We start from the raw sequence: 4,771 nt of genomic DNA, 5'->3' as shown, positions 1-4,771 counted from the left end.
CGTGTGTATATGGGTAGATGTGGGTACGTGTGTGTGTTTGTGTGTACGTGGGTGAGAGTGAGTGTAGATGTGTGTGCGCGTAGGTGTATCTGTGTGTGTGACTGAGTATATATATATATATATATATATATATGTGTGCGTGCATATGTGTATGTGTGTGAATGTGTGTGTGTGTGTGAGAGTGAGTGGCTATGGGTATGAGTATGTGCGTATCTACGTGCGACAGAGCAAGTGCGTTCGTGTGGGCACGTGTGTGTCCGTGGATATGTGTATCCGTGTGTGTGTTTGGGGGGGCCTGAGCCATTGGAGGGGGGCGTGGAGGAGGCCCAGTGGTAGGTCAGGACACCGTGATTCAGAGGCCTGAGAGGCAGCCTGACCTGATGAGCCAGTTGGGAATGGCACGTAGGAGCAGAGTGAAGGGGGCCCCAGGGGTCTCACAAATCACCAAGCTCGAGCAGCAGCGCCATGGAACTGAGGGAGGAGCCAGCCAACCGAGGCGTGGCTGGCACATGGATTTAGGCACAGGCTAGCCCGGTGGTTACGAGGATGGGCTTTGGAGCCGGATTGTTCGATTCTAGCTTCTCCGCGAACTACCTGTGTGGCCTTGGGCAAGTTACTTAACTTTGCTGTGCCTCAGTGTATTCATCCGTAAAGGGGACATCTATTTGTCATTGGTGACTATACCATTGGGTCATGGTGAGGTGGTAATGCGCTCGTACGTGTCAAGTGCTTCAAACAGGGTCTGTTGGGTCCTGCTTGGTCACAGAATTCTCTATTATTTTTGCCAGGAGAATATGGTCTTATGACTGAATTGGCCCGGGTCTTGTGCCCGGCTCAGGTGCACAGGCAGCTGGGTCTGTCACCCCAAGAAAGGGGAGAGGCAGGGAAGTGTGCAGCTGATATAAACAGCAGCTGTCCCGTCTACTCCACCCTCTGGCTCTGTGACCTTGGGCAAGTGACTCGATGAATCAGAAGCCCAACTTCCACATCTGTAAAAGCTTCCTGGAGAAATTGTAAGGATTACACAACCTGTGCCCCACGGAAGGTGACGAGCAAATAACTTAATGACCGTGTTGCTGTCATCGGCAGTAAGGGGCTGACTCTCGGTTTGGGCTAGACAATGGCCCCGACTTGGAAGCTGTCCCTTCTGGAGATCAGATCCCACCTCAAACTCTCAACTCAGTGGCAGCAGAAAGGTCAGCTGGGACTTTGGGGCTGAGACCTGCTCAGTGGGCACTGGCCTGTGTCTGTTTAATAAATATCCCCTAGCCTCCTGGAAGGCTTCCTTCCCTTGCTGCGAAGGTTTGGTTCAACCTGTTCTCCTTTTGTAGTTGGGGTTTTGTAAGAGGCCAAGTTCCAGGCTGGGGCAGGATAAACAAGATTGCATGGCTAATGATTGGTGAGCTGGCCCGGAATGCAATTTACTGCGGGTTGCAGTGGAGGGGAGTCGGTCACCCCCTGGGCAGTTTACAGGGAGGTTGTTAAAACAGGAAGGAGGGTCCAGACTCTGCAGGATGGCTGCTCCGCATTTTTCTCTACCCTTTTTTTTTTTTTAGGAGTGGAGACACCTGCTTCCGACGGGGAATTCTCTGCCTCGATCTGAGTTACGAAGAAATAAAAACCATGTGACCAGAGCCTTACATTTATCTCGCATTTTGCAGCTTGCAAAAGATACTCAGTTCTACCACCACTCCAGTGTTGCAGGTGGGGCAATTGGAGCTCAGAGAGGGGACGTGACTTGCACAAGGACACACAGCCAGGAAATAGCAGGGCCAGGATTCTAAAATTTTCCACAAAGCAAGTGAGGCAAAAATAGTGTTTGTGCTCAGTCTTCTGGAGCCGAAGCTGACCCTTCCCTCCGGGTGGGGACACTTGAATTGAATACAATCTTAGAGGAAGGGAGTGGGATGGTCCCCCATTCTAATGGGATGTCACGATGATGGGGAGAGACGTTTTCCTTTTTTTCCTAGCTCGGAACTTTAGAAGTCTGTTTTCTCGACCTCATACTGTTCTTCTCTGCTCAGATATAGCCCGTCTCTCCAACCCAACTCTGGCCGTCTGCCCCGTGTCTGAAGAGACTGCACGGTGCAAAGGCCGAAGGAAGAGATCCAAGTTCCGTTCCTGCTGCCTGACCTCAGGCAAACCACTAACTCTCTCTGGACCTCAGTTTGCTTATCTGAAAAAGGGGTAGGTAAAGTCTAGATGAGCTCTGGGAGCCCGCCCACGCTTCTAAAGCTTCCAGTCTGGCCCCCTGCCTGCAGCTCCGCCACAGAAGAACTGGGGCCCAGGGCAACGTCTGGCCCTATCCTGGCACCTCGGTGCTTTGTCCTGCTGGGGACATCTGCAAGTCTCCCCAGGCCTCCGTGGATGGCCCCAGCTGCCCTCTCTGGTGAGCTCAGCACAGCATTCGTGAGAACCGATGGTGGAGATAAAGACAGACATGCCGGAATGAGGCTCTCTCTCTCTGTCTCTGTCTCTGTCTCTGTCTCTGCCTCTGCCCCACGCAGGCTTCCTCCCTCAAGGCAGCTGCAGACTGGCCTGGGGGAGGACTGGTTGCCATTCCAGAAGGAGCAAAACCTCGGGGGGGACGGGTTCCATTAGCTCATTCTTCTAATTGTTCTGGCTGGTTATTGTTTCTCCTGATTTATTTCCAATTAGCGCCAGGGAGCTCAGCTTGGGGTTGATTCTGCCAGTTTTCCGGAGCCCGTTCTCAGCTATTTCTGGCTTGGCCAGACCCAAAGCCTTCCTGCTTCCATGCTAGCTGCCATTCGGGGAGGGCCTTCTGGGCACTTAGACCACGCTGCCTGCCACCCTCCCGACAGCACTTGTGAAGCTGGCCTCGTCACCGCCATTTCACAAAAGCGGGAACTGAGGCTCGGTGAGGCGAAGGGACTTGCCCAGGTTCCCGCTGGCGGTGAGCGGGCGGTGAAGGCGAATGCTGTCTTACAGGCCGTCAAAGACAGGCGCGTTTCAGCAAAATTGGTTGCCACGGTCTGCTTTCGTTGCGCCCGGCGCACTGCCTTGCCATCGCATTACTTGCACTACTCAGAAACAATTAATCCACAAATAAACCCCAGGCCTCGTCTTCCAATCGGAAACCCAGATTCTGGGACTTTTCGGGCCGTTTCTGAGCTAGCCGGGAAATCTCCTGGTCATATTAGGAATAAGCGAAGCCATTTGGGTTTTAATAACATGGTGAGAAAATGGTGTGACTTTAAAGTCTTTATTAGCCCTGGAATGCATTTTCCAAAGCAGGAATTAGCTGACACAGGCAGAGTGTCAGCTGGAAAAACAAGGTCTGGGTTAGGTGGCCCAGAAAAAAACCTGCTTTGGTGCCCAGAGCCTCCCACTGATTTCAATTGCTGGTTAGCACAGGCCAGCAGAATAATTGTCCCATCGGTGAACGTGCCATTAGAAATGACCCCACACAGCTAATGGGGGTTTAATACTGGCTTGCTTGGTCCTTGGTATGGGTCCTGTTCTCATTTTTAGTAAGAAAATTACCTGTCTGTCATTTCTTTTAAACTTGTACAGTAATAATTAGCCAGGCCCCAAAGAGAAGCTGGTTCCCCTTAACCTTGGCCGGATGAAGGCTCAGTGACCCATTAAAGTCTGTGAAGTCATTTGACTCTGGCTGGCTAGGGAGGCAATGTGGCAGATATTTGATAGAAAATGGTTATAATACCTCACATTTGTTCCTCCTTTTACACTCTTCAGAGCTCAGGGTAACCTTGGGGTCATAAGCAAGGATTCTCACGAAGGGGTCGGCCAACCATGGCCTGCCAGCCAATCTGACCCACCTCATACTTTTGCAAATAAAGTGTTATTGGAACACCGCTGTGCCCATTCATTTACCTTGTCTGTGGCTGCCTTTGCACTCTCACACTACGATCGAGTAGTTGCATCCGAGACTGGATGGCCTGCAAAGCCTAAAATATTCACTCTCTGACCCTGGACCAAAAGCGTTTGCTGACCTCTGCTCTCATTCACAAAAGCCAAGTTTGAATCCTGGCTCAACCACTCACCGGCTGTGTGGTCTTGGGCACATCCCTTTGTCTCCACTCTCTGCTTCAGTTTCTCCATCTGTTAATGACAGGTAATAACAGTACCTATGTGGTGGATGCTAGCTAGCAGCCCTCACTGACTCCTTCAACTTGGGCATGACCATGGGACCGGCCTTCAGCAACTCAATGTAAGCGCAAGCGGTGTGCATCACTTCTGGACAGAAGCGTTTGGAGCCGGCATCGGCTTCCCGTGCTCCCTTTCTCTGCCACACTGTCCAAGGAGGCCCTGTGACCCGGCTGCTGCACCCACGAGCCGGTCAATTCGTTTCTTGAAAGATTAAAATGGTGACAGATCCTCGCTACCCACAAATGATGTTTAGCACGAGTGAGGAATCAGTCTTTGGTGTTTAAGCCACTGAAGATTTGAACATCGCTTGTTACTTCAACAACACCTAGTGTAGGGTCTCCGGCCCATGTCACAGTGTTTTGAATAAATTAGAGGAATTAGAGGCGCCTGGGTGGCTCAGTCGGTCAAGCATCCGACTTCGGCTCAGGTCATGATCTCGCGGTCCGGGAGTTCGAGCCCCGCGTCGGGCTCTCTGCTGTCAGCGCAGAGCCTGGAACCCGCTTCGGATTCTGAGCCTCCCTCTCTTTCTGCCCCTCCCCCACTCACGCTCTGTCTCTCAAAAAATGAATAAACATTAAAAAAATAAAAATAAAAAAATAAAACTAGATGAATTAGGTGTGTAGGCTCTGTAGAACAGCGG

At 51.5% G+C, this 4,771-nt stretch overlaps 1 long non-coding RNA gene across 1 annotated transcript; it reads left to right on the top strand.

Moving 5' to 3' along the window:
* The first annotated feature begins 906 nt into the window (after positions 1-906).
* On the top strand, positions 907-3,834 carry LOC109502893. Its single transcript, XR_002161792.3, has 2 exons — positions 907-1,196; positions 1,557-3,834. It is a non-coding gene; the product is annotated as an uncharacterized LOC109502893 (long non-coding RNA).
* Positions 3,835-4,771: the final 937 nt, after the last annotated feature.

The sequence above is a fragment of the Felis catus genome, chromosome A1 (assembly GCF_018350175.1).
Source record: "Felis catus isolate Fca126 chromosome A1, F.catus_Fca126_mat1.0, whole genome shotgun sequence".
Lineage (NCBI taxonomy): Eukaryota > Metazoa > Chordata > Mammalia > Carnivora > Felidae > Felis > Felis catus.
The sequence above is the reverse complement of the archived record's forward strand: the minus strand, read 5'-3'. Positions and strand labels throughout refer to the sequence as shown.